This window comes from Phalangium opilio, unplaced genomic scaffold (assembly GCF_054372755.1).
Source record: "Phalangium opilio isolate 3A_F unplaced genomic scaffold, DU_Popi_V2 ptg000031l_1, whole genome shotgun sequence".
Lineage (NCBI taxonomy): Eukaryota > Metazoa > Arthropoda > Arachnida > Opiliones > Phalangiidae > Phalangium > Phalangium opilio.
This window is the reverse complement of record NW_028324158.1, coordinates 9,273,770-9,292,408: the sequence shown is the minus strand read 5'-3', so window position 1 is coordinate 9,292,408 and position 18,639 is coordinate 9,273,770. Positions and strand designations below refer to the sequence as shown.

At 36.4% G+C, this 18,639-nt stretch overlaps 2 long non-coding RNA genes across 2 annotated transcripts in view; one reads left to right on the top strand and one right to left on the bottom strand.

The window, feature by feature from the left end:
• LOC149690469 (uncharacterized) overlaps nucleotides 1-18,639 on the top strand; it is a 104,164-nt gene that overhangs the window by 73,470 nt on the left and 12,055 nt on the right. Inside the window, exon 3 of the long non-coding RNA XR_016383747.1 lies at nucleotides 12,484-12,665. This is a non-coding gene — a long non-coding RNA (uncharacterized LOC149690469). The remainder of the gene's footprint in view (nucleotides 1-12,483; nucleotides 12,666-18,639) is intronic.
• LOC149690470 (uncharacterized) lies at nucleotides 7,813-14,482 on the bottom strand. Its single transcript, XR_016383748.1, has 3 exons — nucleotides 14,344-14,482; nucleotides 8,093-8,580; nucleotides 7,813-7,991 (listed from the first exon to the last, which is right to left on the bottom strand). It is a non-coding gene; the product is annotated as an uncharacterized LOC149690470 (long non-coding RNA).

Sequence of the window (18,639 nt, the reverse complement as noted above, 5' to 3'; positions counted from 1 at the left end):
ATCTTAATGCAAAGAAGAAGGGCTATGCCATACTCAAAATGACTTAAACGTATTTCTTCAACTAGAGATATAACACTATAGACAAAATGAGGTGCAATTGATCAATAGAATTTTGGCCACATATCTGCATGCTATTTTGCTTAATTGTCTATACCGCTAATTGTTCTAACCTCAAGTACTGATTATCGACGTCTGTCATTTGGAATTCGTAAACAACTGGTACTAAAACGTTGCAGTGTATATATGAGTAGGGTTAAACTATACTGCAAATAGACCACCAACTTTGTGGCGTCAATCTAATGGTCCACGATTGATATTTTGATCCTAATTTCGATTGTAGACTAGTTAAGAATGTAAACCACGATCAAAATCAAAAGCCCAGACTATAATTACTATACTGTAATTGATCTATCATTTCGTGGATACCAGTTAATTTTTTTCTGTTCCTTTCAGCATGCACCGATTGCGGTTTAATCGATTCTTTTAATCTGAATCAAATTGACTTCTAATTAAAGCTTTAGAGAGCAAATTTTAACGTTAAGTCTGGCCAAAATCGTCACTGGGCGCCGTGATTTGAAATTGTTTTTAAATTCTTAATAAAAAAAATAATAAATATAATCCTAACTCCTCCCTTGGGAGTGAATAACGTTTAATGGAAAGTAAATAATCATTACACTTAATTGTACGTTGCGTTTGCCGTTCCAAAATCATTAGGCAGTAATTGGGACATGCAAAGGTTATATTTAAATATTTTCATTTCAGAAAATTGTCCGTGTCACTTGTTAAGCAAATTTTAAATTATACCAGGATACATAAAAGTAATGGGAATTATTGCGCACACACATTCATTTCTATGCGGGTTTTGTGGGCCGGACTTAATCTAGCCCCTCCCACAAAATCCGCCTATGGCTGTAGGAAACGTGATTTCAAGAAACAGGCTGGAATAATGCTTTGATATCGATGCTGTACACTCCCAATTTAATCAACTCTTTGTTGAACAAAATTAAGAGATTCAAAACTAAGTGGTATTTAATAAGATTCTTAAAAAAAAACTTAAAAGATTTGAAATTTTTATAAGAAATAATTGGAAAAATCAACATTTCTTCAAATTTATATGATTGCAGTCTGCAAGGTAGTTCGTTCGTTCGAATCGAATTGATTCGTTAATTACTTGACAGAAAGGTAGCTTGGGGGCAAAAACGAGACCGTATATAACAAGGTTCTTAATTACTCTTTGGTTATACTACAAATTGACCAAGGCCTAACCACTCTAATTAAAAATTGGCGACTGTACTTAATATTGTTCTTTTATTATTTTATTTTTTTATTTTTTTATTGAAACCCCAAAACACATTATAAAAGACAAGGCGCGTTAACCGCCTTGGTTTTATTTAAATGTTATTTAAATTAAAACACGATTATTAATTTATATCACCGAAATTTCGTATTCCGATCTTATCAATTTGCATACTGGTGCGCTTGATAATCTTTTTTTTTTCTTTTCCTTATAACTAGATGGGCGTGGACTAAGATTATCTCTATATATCGGAATGAATTTTAATTATACACGTTTTTGAGGTTTGGTGCGTTGCGCAATTTTTCATCTGGTGTTTTCGCGACGCTTTACTTATATACCATAATTACTTGTATTATAGTTTTTTATTTTTATTTAAGATTGAATATAATTTTTATCTTCGTTTTTGGAAGATAACTAATTGTATGATTATATTATATTATTTTCAATTCATTTAATCTCACCTTTTAAGTCTCTTGTGTGACTAGACTGATATCATCAGTTGCAGCTAGGGTTCCCACCAGGTCCCTAAAATCCCCACAAAGGTTCCTTATCTACAATAAAATCCCTATTTTCCTGCAAGGTCTCTCCCCAATCTACCCTAAAATCCCTATTTTTCCTGCAAGGTCTCTCCCCAATCTACCCTAAAATCCCTATTTTTCCTGCAAGGTCTCTCCCCAATCTACCCTAAAATCCCTATTTTTCCTGCAAGTTCCCTCCCTAATCTACCTTAAAATCCCTATTTTTCCTGCAAGGTCCCTCCCTAACCTATACCCTAAAATCCCTATTATCCTGCAAGGTCCCTCCCTAACATATACCCTAAAATCCCTATTTTCCTGCAAGGTCCCTCCCTAACCTATACCCTAAAATCCCTATTATCCTGCAAGGTCCCTCCCTAACCTATACCCTAAAATCCCTATTATCCTGCAAGGTCCCTCCCTAACCTATACCCTAAAATCCCTATTATCCTGCAAGGTCCCTCCCTAACCTATACCCTAAAATCCCTATTATCCTGCAAGGTCCCTCCCTAACCTATACCCTAAAATCCCTATTATCCTGCAAGGTCCCTCCCTAACCTATACCCTAAAATCCCTATTATCCTGCAAGGTCCCTCCCTAACCTATACCCTAAAATCCCTATTATCCTGCAAGGTCCCTCCCTAACCTATACCCTAAAATCCCTATTATCCTGCAAGGTCCCTCCCTAACCTATACCCCAAAATCCCTATTATCCTGCAAGGTCCCTCCCTAACCTATACCCTAAAATCCCTATTATCCTGCAAGGTCCCTCCCTAACCTATACCCTAAAATCCCTATTATCCTGCAAGGTCCCTCCCTAACCTATACCCTAAAATCCCTATTATCCTGCAAGGTCCCTCCCTAACCTATACCCTAAAATCCCTATTATCCTGCAAGGTCCCTCCCTAACCTATACCCCAAAATCCCTATTATCCTGCAAGGTCCCTCCCTAACCTATACCCTAAAATCCCTATTATCCTGCAAGGTCCCTCCCTAACCTATACCCTAAAATCCCTATTATCCTGCAAGGTCCCTCCCTAACCTATACCCTAAAATCCCTATTATCCTGCAAGGTCCCTCCCTAACCTATACCCTAAAATCCCTATTATCCTGCAAGGTCCCTCAACGCAGGTTGTCATATGATCACTTGAACGTGATAAAATCACTTGACATTCTATAATTCGGAACAAACCCACTCGGAAGTGTTCTTATTTGATTCCTGAATTTAACCAACTCAAATTTACTTCTCCAATTTCGTAAATTCGAGGAGAACATATATGGAAATAAAATAGTGTCATCATAACCTTGAGTAAAGTGTTGAAGGTTAACTTGAGAAATTCATTCCAAATGACGGTATCTCTCTCACTCTCAACCGGAAGTACTTAGAAAACGGAGTATGTGGGAGATTCTTCATCATAAATCTTCGAAATTTCAAAACCTCAAGCGATTAAATTAACAAGAATTATGGGAAATTAAGGATTGGTTTAAAGTTGAGTAATAACAATGTCGAGATTTAGTAATTGAGTAGAGAAATTTCTTTTTAATGTTATCAGAAGGTGAAAACGTTACGAATCTCGAGGTGTTTTTTTTTTCTTTTGATAAGGTTTGATTCGAAAGTTTATTAACTAAAGTGAAACATTTGAACTGAAACCAGGGATAGATTTAATTTTAGAGGTAGGAATGGAGAACGGTTAGTATTTACTTCAGTCCGACTCATAGACCACCCAGTATAGAGCCCCTCCCTCCAACACGTAACGAAAAGTTTAAATTACCTTATTGGCTCACTTAAACTACGTTTTGATGACGTTGCTGATCTGGAAGTCGAAAAGTACGTAATTCCTTTTTACCTCTGTCTCTATGACCCGCCTCTTCTTTCATACCCACCCTTCCCGGTCCCTTAGAAGGGAGTCCGGGACTTTGACGCGCGCCCACATTACTCTGTTCTCCATTCCTACTTCTAAAATTAAATCCATCCCTGTTGAAACATTATCTATGCCAAAAGAATGCGTTATCATCAGTAGAAAATTGCTTCTACTTCCAATTATGGACTTAAGGGTGGCTACCCAGTAATGTTTAAGGAGTTACAGCTAGGGTGGGAGCTTCCTGAGACTGCCGACGTTTTTAAGAGGCTGATTTGCATTTCTGAGTCAGATAAACTATATAGTAAATTACTTTTCAAGTATACTTACCCTCTTTCATAAAACTTACCCTCCTTTCGTTTTAAAAAATAATACTATGCCTACATTGAGAGTAGTGAGTACTAGAGTTTCAAGGAACGTAATATGCTTACGTACTGCGTGGTTTTTTCAACGCGTATTCGTAACACTGACTAATATCTATAAATTATGTTAATGAGCGTTTAGTTAAATTTATACAAGAATATTTTACATATTCAGTTTAATTAAAATACCAAACATTCATTTCGAATATTCTATTATTTTTAGGGGAAATACTACTATAAATTATATCGTAATGGACCTTCGTTTAATTCAATTCAGTTCAATTTATATACAGGAATAATTTATATTTAAATTTAGGTTTGGTAACTTAAAATACCAGAGATAAATTTCGAAAATCATATAGTTTTTTTAGGGTAAAATATCCGTTATATTAACTCCCACTTATATGGACTTTAAACTTGTTAATATAACTTTGTGGAATGTTTGAAAAAAGTATTTAAAAAAATTAATAATTAAATAATATATATTTTTTTCGTGTATAATATATGCCATAACCCTATAATGGTCCTCCTAAGTAATAGGGTAGAGTATCATCTCTCGTAGCCGGTATTAGACCATTTTAAGAATAACCCAAGATGGCTGTGGTGTTACGTCTATTTAGCCTACTTCGAGTACTGTACTTCTTCTTTCTGACTATATATATATATAGACTAACTTAATAACACCACCAAAGTTATGTCGTAAGATTAATGTAAGTTTTTATAAATCATGGAAAAAAACAAACATAACACTGCACCCATGAAAGTCAACTTATTTAAAAAAAAAGTACATTTCACTCCACACTTTTGGCTGTTGTAACGAAGTGGAAATGTCATGGCCACCGGCACCGCGCCACCACATCGCTGTATACGTTCTTTAAGCCTTGGCGTATATTTTCACTGTTAATTGCGATCCCATATCGGCCCGGCGTTTATATATTAAAAGAAAAAACCCTTCTCCTTCTTAAAATAGAATCTTCATTTAGTTGTGGTTACTTTCACTCTTCGCTATTACATTATGTTCGTCTTTAAAGTTGTAATAAAGTGCGAGGCTTAGCGTGGGAGGTTGTACCTTACTGCGTCTTTGACTCTTTTCTTTACGTTCATTAAATTAGGCTTAGCGAATGTTACTAAAGAAAGGGGGAAAAGTGTGCAGGGAGTCTTTAAATAATTTTTTCCTGGGCCGGCTGAGGTTATTAGGGAAAATTTAGATAAACAAAGATTCGTTTCAGAACCTTTTTCGTGTACAGGGTGTGCCAGAAAGGCCCGGGTGGTACGACCAAAGTACATTGGCTTCTATAGACCATTTCGGATAACACTTATAGAGAATCCGTCAAATAGGAGCGAGGACGCCATTGGGGTATGATCCCTCGCTCCAAGAGAGAACGCCAGATGGAGCCAGATACACTATAGAGGGGAGACTAGCCAACTCGCACTGACTCTAGCGGTGCCCAGGGCCGGAAATAAGCGCAGGACACTGGACATTGTCCAATAAAATTTTAAAATGGCCCATAATTTTTTTGAATCTAAGGGAGTCACTGGACGGTTGACCAGTAAATTTTGATAGCTTGACTATGAAGAAGCGACACAATTTTTGCGCACTCCAGTGGACAATGTCCTATAAATTTTCCAGTCAAAGGGTTATCACTGGACACATGTCTTATAAGAAATTTTTCTTATTCCTGGCCCTGGCGGTGCCTTTTGGCCAGAGGGAGATGACCCCAATGGCAGCATCGCTCCTTTTTGTTGGTTTCTGTGTTTACTTAAGACCCCCACCTTTGCATTGTCTTTTAGTTTCTTAATTTACCCACAGTTCCTCGGTACATACCAATCTTTTTTAAACACCCTGTTCAGATATATACATTCGACAAGGCGGGCGAAGAGTGTTTTTTTTTTTGGTTTAAAAAAAAGAAATATAGAAAAATAAATTTTTCTTATGTAGCAAAGTGTCGTCTATACGAGAATATGGCGCCAACTTTTTATTTTAGTAAAGAAAAAAAACTTTTCTTCCTTTTAACGTTTTAAAAAGATTTTGCGTACGAATCGTGGTTTAATCTTAAACCACCCTTTTAAGGAATTTAAGTAATTCTTAGTGAATGAGTTCAAGAACAGTTTGCAAAGTATAACAATATGGAATCCACAGAAAGCCCAGGTGGATGTGTTAAACTTATAATCCTATTATGTTAACTGCTCTTGGTGTAACAGGGATTATTCTGCATGGTTTTTGATTCGTGGATGATTTATAAAATTAAGATTAGAATTTTATCTAGGTAATCTTAAGCTCGTGTAGAAGTGTGGCAGCAACTAGAGAGGTTAAGAGTTTCCTGTTTCAAAGTTTACTAACTTAAGGAATGCTTAATCTCTCCATTGCAAGCTATAGACGTCTTACCGTGCACTGTTCAAGGAACCATAACCTCTCCATTACAAGCTGTAGTCTGCCTTTATGTCACACCATGATACATCTTACCACACTGTTCAAAGAACCATACCCTCTCCATTGCAATCGTGGACTGCCTATATGTCACACCATGAAACATCTTACCACACTGTTCAAAGAACCATAACCTCTCCATTGCAATCGTGGACTGCCTATATGTTGCACCATGACACATCTTACCACACTATTCAAGTAATCATGTCCTCTCCATTGTAAGCTGTAATCTAACTATACGTCACACCATGACACATCTTACCACACTGTTCAAGTAACCATAACCTCTCCATTGTAAGCTGTAATCTGACTTTATGTCACACCATGACACATCTTACCACACTGTTCAAGGAACCATAACCTCTCCATTGCAAGCTGTAATCTGATTATATGTCACACCATGACACATCTTACCACACTATTCAAGGAACAGCTGTAGTCTGCCTATTTGTCACACCATGACTCGTCTTACCACAACCTCTTCATTGTAAGCTGTAGTCACACCATGAAACATCTTACCACACAATTCAAGTAACCATAACCCCTCCATTGCAATCTTAGTCTGCCTGTATGTCACACCATGACACATCTCACCACACTGTTCAACGATGGTTAGCTTCATTATACAACTTCTTTGAGATCTGTCATACTACATTACAGAGTTGAATTGAATTGAAGCAGACAGACAAAGGTTTATTAAACAATAAGCTGTTTTGTGTTTTTGGGGGAGACTTAAATGATTAAGGAATGAGACGAATGCACGCATCAGTAAGTAGAGCGGGCGCGCGTGTGCATTAGTTGCTGCTGCTGTTGTTGTTTAGCGCGAGCGCACTAGCGATTGTTGGTTGGCGCCATCTTATTTCGTTGAAGGCGAAGGTAATTAAGGACGCGAACCACTTAAAGAAGAGATCGCGAGAAAAAAGAATGAAAAGAAAAGAAAAGAGCTTTTTCCGTCCTAGATTTTAACTTAATTTTACTCTAGTTTTCTAATTCTTTTTATCACCGTACCAGTGTGGGTGTAACCGCCAACCAAAACCTTCTGCAGCACCAAACAAGAACCAATTCTCGTCTTTGAAGATTAACCTTGTTTGAATGATACCCTCTATTTGTTAAGTACTCAATTAGTATTATTATTACATTAATTCCAAGGATGCCATAAAAATATTCTTAAATATACCTTAAATGTCGTGATACCTTTCTCTAAAACAATTCGATTCATACACCTTAATAATTATTTGTTGTCGTATAGGCTATAGTTACTTAAATCTGTGCAAAGTGGTTTGGTTCTTGAAGATGAACAATAGACAATCCCTTATAAATTTAATATTCATCTTCAATTTGCATTGCTTCACACCCTATCTCGACCTTTACTACGCCTTTCAAAAATTTTAAGTACTTTTAATATCAAAGTTTCCCAACAGCAACAGCACCAATCCATTTACAAAATCAAATCCCAAGGTAGTTTAACTGACTAGTCTGTCAGTCTAAACCTCAACTCATTACTTGTCGATACGATAGTTTTCAAGAAATCTGCAATCAGAGATTGATTTTATTTAAAATTCATTTCGTTTCGCAATTTACACCCTTCTGAATCTCTTGTCATAATAAACGAAAATTCAAACAGCCTAGACCTTTTTCAAGCGTCCTCATTTCGACAAACGGAGAAAACTTCTTAATGAAAAACTAATAAAAACTCCAAGCCTTTCCCCCTACCAAATGCATTCGAGGTTTGAAGCATTTTTGGCAAAGAAATTCAATCTCATTATGATGCTAGTAAAAAGAAAAAATAATAATAATAAGGTGGGTAGTTAGGTCTTGCCTTCCTCCTTATTCACCCATCTCTGAATTTCAAAGTGGTTGGTTGAAGGCAAGGCATGGTACATCGTATCCCATGCCAGTTTTTCTTTTTCAAACGTCTGTTATCTGGAAATCCACATCATCATCGTTGTTGGAGTCCCTCCAAGAGACATTCACTTTGGTGAATGAAGGCAGGGCGGGATCTTCTATCCATTCACGCGATAAAACACTGTTGTTACTCTAACAGTAATATACCTTTCTCGAGTCGCGTTTGGGACTTGGATGTACTTGGTGTGTGTATGAGGGAAGGTGTATTGACAACCTGGGGAGAGAATTGAAAGATTGAAATTTATTGTTAATAAACTGTTTTTCATTTTCATTAAGGCATTCATTGTCGAAGATAAATAAGATAATGTTAATTAAGCCCACTCCTGCAGTCTCGCCCTTATGTTACTCTGATGAAACTATAGATCTCTATGGCAGACAAATACTTACGCATTATAGGTTTATGCCAATATAAGTTTATAAGATATGTTCCTTCCATAACTATACCTATGCTTCGTAATGATAGGGACTTACAGCTCGGGCTAGTTCGAGAATTGATTGTCTACACTCGGTGGTTAGTTTTGCAGTCCGTATTAACCTATTTTGTCTGTACTAAGCCTTTGACAGTGCCTCACCAGGCGTTGCTTTACAAGAATCTATGACCTACCTCCCTCACTTCATGACAAGCTCCAGTTTGTAACCAGTGACAAACTTATGAAAGGAACAGATCTTTCAACTTCTTCAGTGCTAATGAAAATATGAGAATGAAGACGCCCAATGACAAGCTTATATTTTCCCTTTAAAAACATGGAAATTAAATCTAAAAAAAAAAAAGAAGACGCTAAATGGCTCAAGGCATTTCCCTTGTATAATTTAATATTCAAAATAATCCTCTTTCCCTCCACCCTGGAGACGAAGAAGAATATATTTAGTTATAGCTTTGGAGGTTCTATCTTCTTTTGGTGGCTTGCCCATTGGCTATGTGAACATTAATGAAATATTAGGATAACCGAGCTACCAATACGTCTTTAACGTTTATGATAAGGTCGGGAAGAATTATTATTGGTAATTTGGCATCGCAGAAGTCGTAGAAATTCACACACAACCTCTGTAACGTCTTTCTTGTTCTTGATACATTCCTATTTTATTTTTTTTTCCCTTGATCTTTGGATCAGATAAGCGTTTCTTCAGGGGGTTATGAAATTTTTGTACATTCTCTTTGCCAAAAGTATTGAACGAAAACACGTCTTTCATTCAGCTTTTTCTTTTTCTTTACTGGTTTATTGATAAGATTTTCTTTGAAACGTAAAAAAACACGCGCTCATACAACTCCTATTAAATAATTTAATGAACTCTACGCATTCTAAAGATGTCTTCTTTTTAACATAGAATTTTTGTCTGATACATAGGTAGCTATCAACGAAAGGAGAAAAATAATTGGTTTGTTTTATCTTATGTATAGACGCGTCTTGTTTTGTTTTAGTATTTCTCCAAAGATTAATATTTAAAACATGTTTCGTCAAGGTCATTTTGTATGTTTTTGTATAATTTTTGATATGTTGTAGTTGATTTCTTGATATCGTGACATGTTAATTGTAAGGTGTTTCTTTCACACTATATGAAAATTGAGTAAAAATTTTCATCTTGGGTAAAGTCTACAGTGTCGAAGAGATCGAACCAAAACTGAACTTAGTTTATCAGCATTTCGCGAGAATGCCGATGGCATAAATTGGTATGCGCAACTTCAGACCTAGTGAAACATTTATCTCGCAACGCTACGTAGACTTTATCTTATTGTTAATTTTGCATTTTCTTAAATTACTCATTATATAATAATTCAGAACTTCTGATTAAAGGCCGACTTCCAGCGAAAAGGGTTCTAGCGAACTGAAAACCGAGCATCGAGACTAACAATGAAGCGACCGTGCTGATTTTCGAATCCCCGCAGGGTCAAAAGTTGGAAGGGTTCTCGCTAACTGAAAGTCGTGCAATGTGGTTCTAGCGAACTGAAGATGAACAATAGATATCCTTTTAAATTTATTTCCTCTCGAATTTTTGCTTTCCCCCGAAGGAAATTCTCTATTGCGTATATTCAAGTTCGCTAGAACCACATTGCACGGCTTTTGAGTTAGCTAGAACCCTTCCATCTTTTACCCCAGCGGGGATTCGAAAATCGGCACGGTCGCTCCATTGTTAGTCTCGATGCTCGGTTTTCAGTTCGCTAGAACCCTTTTCGATGGAAGTCGGCCTTTAAATCTAGACATACTTCTTTATACTTATTTATAATTTTAAACCCATTAGTTTCATTGGTCTGCAATTTTGTATACCGATTATTTTCGTCGTTACTCTTGCAAAATTTCGAACTGAAATAAGTGTTGGTATGATCTGTTCCACACAAATATTGTAGTAACAATTCAAGCTAAGTAACTATTTGCTGGAGAACAGGTCTCCTGTTTCTTTTTTAATCGTGCTGTTTCTCTTCATCCAAGGTTTTTAAATTAAACATTTCCAACATTTTTTAATAAAATTTAAACCAAAGGGAGAAAACGTTATTGACGTAGAAAAATATTCCATTCTGTCGTTCGCGTTTGATTGGAAGTTTCGTGAAAGCAAAATTAAATTCATTCATTCATTTATTCATACAGGGTGGTAATACCGAAATACAGTGAATTTTTGAGTCTATGACATTATGACAAGTTATGATTTAATTTTTTTGTGAAACTGGAAGACAATGCATGTTAATTTAATAAAGGGGTCATAAGTAAAACACTTCAATCATAATTACGATCTGTACCAAACTTTTTGCAACAAACAATTGTGGCACAAGATGGGGGTATGCTGTATTCTTCGATACATTTATTTTTCTACTTAGTTGGGGTCCTTAACTTTATTACGGTTATGTAGGGCCTTCTACCTAATGGAGATTTGTCCTTGGATATCGACCATCTTCTCTGGTAAATTCTCCGGAAAGCGTGGGCAGTTGAACGCAATCGTACCAATTATCCAATGCCAAAAGTCCATTTTGTTGAAGTGGGGCAGAGAGAACCGTTCGTACACCATCTTGATGACGTTACATACTTAATATTAAACCCTTTTCAAAGAATGGCCTCAGTATCGTCCGCTAAAATTAGAGTTAAGAATTAAGGTGGTTGAACAGTAGACTCTATTTTATACCCCCTGACTTATACAAAGGTTATATTGCATTTGGTCGATATTAGGGTTTAAGTATGTTGATGAAAACTGCAGTCTTCTGATTATGTACTTCTTGCTTGTAAATGAAAACAACTTGAAAGATAGTTTCTAGAAATTTAGTTGTGGCTATCAAAGAGTGAATTACTGCGAAGAATATAGTCATACTATTTCTGTTGAAGCGTAGGTTGTTGTAATGAACGCAGTTTCTTTGTAAGAAGCCATTCCCGTAATGTCAATTACAAGCCGTGATCATAACTCACCAACTCAATCGTTAGTGATTAAATAAATCTCGATAAAATGTTAAACAATTATGGATTCTACCAGTTAATTAGACGATTAGCTCGAACGTGGTGGGTGTTAGTCCCATTGAACCGAAACCTATTCGACAGTACCTTCGACCATAAGTTCATAAGATATGTTCACCATAAGTTTGTTAATCTCTGGTTACAAGCTGGAGCTTGTCATGAAGTGAGTGAGGTAGGTCATAGATTCGAGGTAAAGCGACACCTGGTGAGGCGCTGTCAAAGGCTTAGTACAGACTAAATAGGGGGAGATGGTAGTCCTGCAAAATTAACCACCGAGTGTAGCCAATCAATTCTCCCTCGTCGTTCTCCCTCGAACTAACTCGAGCTGTAATTACGAAGTGTCATACTTATGGAACGTATCGTATAAACTTATGCTTCGACTAAAAGGTATAGTTAGGATACATTAAGCCTATTTTGAATCGTGTAGTTAGTTCCCACGCTATTTGTCCTCCATAAACGTGTTAACAAAGTTCCACACACGCTTGACAATGAAATGTCACACGACATATACCAGAAATTTACAATACAAAATAATGACAACAACAACATAGTAAGGCTTTTGAATGAATGAATACGGTCTATCGAATAACATCTGCAGGTTTATGTGTGTCGTGTATTTGTTTATTATACTAAAATATGAAATGCAATTTCCTTTGTTTTCCCGTTGTATCATTTGCATATAGCATACTACATAGTTCAAGGTTTGTGGAATGACTAAGAGCTTTGAATGAATGAAATTGTTTTTATCACCGCCTGGACAGCTGGCGTCTGACACGCAAATTTCTAGTCAAGAATCGATAGCAGAAAACCGAGCCAAGCAGAATTTTCGAATCTACATTCTACTCCCACACGAAAACTCATTCAGGTACGTTTCACTACGACTACTCTATAGAAACCTTGACTGGCACTTTACGTTGGTTAAGGTAATATTGGGCCTAGGCTAGCTCATGCGCTGTTGCGAGTTTAATTTCATTGTGGTGTATGTTTTTTGGAGTAAAATACGTTGCCACTTAATATGCGGTGCGGTATTGATTGGTAACCATGGTGAACTCAAAAGTACTCATATAATCTCATTCAAGTGCTACTTGGTGGTGGGAACATAATCGAATCACGATCTCCGTAAGTTTGGGTCCTCTATAAAAGCATACAGGCTCAGTTGACTTGTTGAGAGGGCGTCCCCTTCCCCTTGTGACAAAACAGAAACCATAGTCTTCTATCTCTACCCTACTTGACGAGGGAAAGTAAATCATACTAGGACATTATTCGGTTTTCGTTTCGGGACAGAAACCTTTACTCCGAAGATGACGTAGCGGTCGCGTGACAATAGACCATTTCGATGTAACTAAGAGGGAAAGACACGGGGGTAAAACTCCCCCTTCCATGTCGCTTTGTGGCGCCTGCGCTGTAGACATTTTGTATCATGAGAGACTGTACTGTATCAACCCCTTTGTATGTCCCGATACTGAGGGTTGCCTATCCCCTTTTTTACATCGAAAAGATCTATTCCGATAGCCCCTACTACAGACTCATACTTCTGCAGAATAGGGTTATGGTATAATTTAGAAAATACACTAGTCTCTGAGGTTCGTGCCATCTGGCGCTGTTGCCGGTGTAAGACGTAGGTAGTTTAGGCCTAGAGTTTGATTGAGGCAACTACCTTATGTTGTTTTGAGGAACTTAGGGTCACGAAATTAATTAAATTCTCATATTAATTTGTGTAAACTGCTGGACCCGAGCCACACGAGGCTTGACCACAAATTGTCTTGAATTAGAAGACCAAGGCTTAAGAAGACAGCACGTCCCTATTCTTTTTTGCTTATTTTCATCTACGAATTTAGTTTTAGTAGGCTCTTGTGTAGGTTATAGTTTTACTATTTAGAAGGGAGAAAAGAAAATAGGGCGCTATAAATCTTTCGAGAAAGTATTTTAAGAAGTCTGTCTGCCCGGATGTAATCAGACTAAAACGGAAGCCCTAACAAACGTTCCCAAAAATTTATAAAACAATTTCAGTCAATGTTTATTCTTCTTCTGCCTCTAATGATCTATATACCCCCTCTTAAAATACTCTTAGAGAACTAACATATCGTGTCACTTATGTGTTTATGAAAGAAACAAGTTGACACAAGCCAAGCAAATAGAATTTAACCAACTTAAAACATTTTGAGAGAGATATACATCTTTTTTTGCACTTTCATTTCCGCCAACCAAATATGTTGATATTGAAATCGTGACGCTAACCCTAAACCGTTTTACCTAGGAAGCTGAAAATTTGCAGAAACCTTACTCATAAGTAGTAGATACTCAATAAGAAATATTTTTCCAATTCGCCGCCATCTTGGAAAATGGCAGCCAGTAGTATACGAAATAGCGTCCGTACTTTCGATTTCATTAATATTTAGTACACCGGTTTCATGGTTTCTCTATTGAATATTCTGCCATTTTTTTAAATGACTACGTAGATATTAAACCGAAACATACTCTTAATTGTTACTACATAAACCGCAATTTCGTAATTCCCTCAGATTTTATAACCATATACTTACTTATCTTTGACGTAATCTTAATATAAGATGGGGCTATAGATAAATATTGTCGAAATATAAAATTATCCAAACAGGGCTCAACTCTAGAGTAGAGAGATGGGAGTTAGCTTTAATCATACCATACTATTTTTTTTTTTTTTTGGAGCTATCCGTTTCGTCGCGTACGTCTTGACTCTCTTGAGTGAGAGTTTATAAGACCGGAAGTAGCAATCACAGAAGCGGAAGTGTGAAGGATTAACGTTTGCACGAACGTTATGGATAGTATATTTTAGTGTGTGGGGGCCCACCGGAAACTCTCCCCCTTATGCTTTTAGCCACTACTTCCTGCCTAGGGAGTTTTTTTTTTTCTCGAGTGTTTGCCTTTCTTTATATTAGTTTATTTTTTCTTCGTTTTCCACAAACTTCCTCGACTTCAATCCCTCTCTCTCTCTCTCTGCAAGAGTCTAGAGCAATTTCTATCCCAAGAATAACTTGCATGTTGCCATGAATATGTCATGATTGCTGCGAAACATCCTTATTACATTTCTAGTGGCCATTTTCCAAGATGGAAGTGGATTGAAAGAATATCTCGTAAGAGTAATGTTCAAAAGAGTATTTAGTAACCCTAAAGGTGCGCTTGCGCGAGACCCCAACCAACTTCTTTAATGACGCAGCGTGAGAGTGTGATAGGAAAATGTCATCGGCCCTGTTAGTTATATATCTTCCCCGCCTTTTCAAATCAGCTACACTCCACGCACCAAGGCTTAAGTTTTATTCAATTAGATAAAATTACGCAATTTCTTCTCTTGTCGTTAGTTTTTCAAACGAAACCAACCATAATATACCATCATGTATCGTATTTTGTATAAAACGGTATGGCGTGTTTTACCTAATTTCTATATCCATTTTATCGCTATCTATGTCTGTCATATCACTTGGCAGTGAAGGTTAAACTTGTAGTTATCTGTATTACGTGTCTCCAAGATGGACCGGTGACATTGCAGGGTTTAATCTATGTATTACGTTAGATATATAGTAAGAAGAGAAATCACCAGACTTTTTGTTACAATCTGAAGTGGTTAAAAGCTTAATCTATTCAGTTTTATTTTTTTTGTTTTCACAACAATATATTTTAAAGTGAACTTTTTTTTTAACTTGTTACCTTAGGGAGGCAAAAGCCTTGTGATTATTAGTCTTACGAGTGTTTACTTGACTGCGTTTTTATCTAACTTTTTCTAAGGTTATGTATTAGCGTGAATTGATACGGTTTTTTCCATGAATAGGTATTTTAGGTTTTATTTATATCTATATAACAAATTGAAAATCAGTTCATAGCCTTGACCTAGAAGGCTAAAAATTTGTAGGGACGTTGCTATTAAGTTGGAGCTGCTCCATATGAAATTTTTTTACAATCCGCCGCCATCTTACAAAATGGCGGCCATAAATGTAAAAAACATTCTTTTTGGAATAACGTTGATTTCGCGTTTCAATATATTTCACCAATATTTATTGTATTTTCTAAGAGTCTAATTCTAATTCTCACAATATTCATATTTATTCTTGCTTCTTAATTTTATTTCCACTCCACGCTTAATCATCCTTCATTTTAGGCGGCTATAATTTAGGCATTACCTATAGATATGCAGTATTTCAAGAATAATTTTTACGTTTTCGGTAATAAATTTTAAACGCAACATTATCTAGGAATTAAATACGAAAAAATTAAATGAAAAAAGAAAAAAATCAACTCTTAAAACTTTAAAAATTCCTGAAATAAATGGCCATGTAGTTCTGGATGAGGTGTACCTATAACTTTGAAGTTAACTTAGTCTTGAACTAGCTAGACACGGAGACTAGAATTATTTCAAAGTGCTTCTCGCATCTTTCTTAGAAATGAGAGTTTAAGGGTCTTAAATCAGCGCTGCTTAAACATTTCAACAGAAATCAATTTTGCCCCCTGCTTTCTATTAAAGGTTTTCCAAAGATAGATAAGCCAGGAAAAAACCAAATCGAAAAGGCGTTTTTTATTTAAGATTAAAATGAAAATAAAAAAGAAAAAAAAAACCGTTTTGGAAAAAAAGAAAAAAGAATATCTTTTCGGTCTCGTGGCGCATGCAGCAGGGACCGTGCCTCTTTTTGCAATTTTTTGAAAACTTAACGCTGGGTGCCATGTTACTTTCAACAATCTCAATGTCTGTCTTGAAATAATGGAGTATTTAAGCATGGAGGCTTTGCAAATGATAATTTATTTGGTAGTGATGAGTTCACAGTAGTTTAGGAGCAAAAACGTCGGAGATGAACTGGATTGGAGGGATTAGTAAAATGACCGAAATTTAATTTTAAAGTGGTATTACCATATTTTGACACCATGTTTAACAGATGTTAGGTGAAACTGGCGCTAGTTACGTTTTTTTTTTTCTCAAAACAAGCCGGACAGTGCCGTCACAAGGGGTTTTACCCCAAAATTTGATTTTTATTTTAAACAATCGGACCTCGTTTGCCTCCCTAATTAGCAATGTCTAAAATGATAGGTTGGGTGTCGTCTGCTTAGGGAACAATTATTCACAATTAATGTGTCATCTGCTAGTAAATATCGGTTTCTATTGTAATATAAGTTATGAATGTCTAAGTTAGTTACTTAATTTATAAGTCATGATTTACAAATGCCAGCCTATGGATGTCATGACCAACTGGACATTCATAACTCATGAATGACTTTACGTCGTCTACTTATAAAGCTTAATTATGGTGGCATCCCAGTTGAAGCTGTGAAATGTAGAATAGGAAAATCAATACACCTTCCTAACTTAGAAACCACTGGCTAGAAACTGTTCTTCAGCCTGTTGCGTAGCGACGCACGATTTTATTATGGGGTGAAAAGAAAAATTCATGCTCGTTTGTTAGTTTAGAATCGTGTGGCGGCCCCTATCGGGAACGAGCCTAACCCTAAAAGAAAACGTATCGACGCTAGGCGCTCGTTGCCTGTCTAGCATGCATCGCCCTTTTAAGATAAATTTTTTATAGCGCTCCGTGTTCAACGATAGTGGATAAAGGTCGTAAAAAAACAGAGTGTAAGGTGATAAACCAAGGTCGTGGCCGCTCCTTAAGCCTCGGCTCGAGCCGTGCCATCTCCCATTTTCCCGCCAAAAAAAAAAAAAAAAAACTTCTCAAGGAAAATATATCTCTTCCTGATAATCTGACTATAGAATCTTCTTAGGAATTACGGAGACGTTGCTTAAAATATTCCGGAGTGTGGCACTAATTGCTAGTTTATTTTTAATACGGGGAATGTAGTTTTTTAAAAAAAATATTGGAGATTAGTTTGCTGACGTCATTGTCCGTGATAGAGTCAGCGCCCTCCCGTTGAGTAAAAAAGAAAAACCCAAAAATCCCGCGCGCGCCAAACTGTTCCCTGTGACTTGACATTGCGAAATAAATTCTTAAGCAATAACGCGGGAAACCTGGTGTTTTTATTATTCCGAAATTGATTGGTTTGTTGGATCAGCATCTTCCTTTTCTAGTACATACCATATTTGGTAGTGTAGAAAATAATATTAATACATATTTTACATATCTATGTTTATTATTTTGATAGTACCCATTTTGCCTTCAGCAAACACAGACTTATATCATGTTGTATGACATTACAATTAACATTCCCACCATAAGTAAATAGGAACAAACATAAACATCATGTTTTAACCCTTTAAATTTGTAAAATGTAAGCAGTATCCTATCCTCTATCTTGTTTTGGATTGGGAACACCCCATGCGGGTTTGTTTTTTTTCTCCTTCTTATAATGAGACAGGACATAAGTTAGGAGGACGAACATGAGGAATTCTAAAACTTCGGAAAAAATATCTAGCCGTGCCAATTTCCGCGTATTTTAATATCTTTGCCTTCATCATATGGCATAATTGCGTAACAATTCTCGTTAGAAAATGTATTATATGACAAAATAGTAAAAAAGGCTCAAAGGCCAAGGCCTAATTCTTTTTTTCATTTTCCGGGCTTTGTAGCGCACGCGCCAGTTTTTTTCGCGCCAAAATGTCTTTCTCTCTCTCTTTCCTCTATTCATTATCCAATCCTGCTTTAGCTGCTGTTATCTGAAAGCTAAAACTACGTAACTTTAAAGTTGGACAGAAACGAGTGTTTGTGGCTTTTCTTTATACCTAATTATAATATAATCACTAGCAACATAAAAATATCTTTTGATGAGAGACAATGGTCTAAATAGTTTTAACTGTTATCCCATGTTATGGGTAAGTTATTATTTCAACTCCAGAGATGTGAGTGCGCCTTTGTTAATTCCCTATA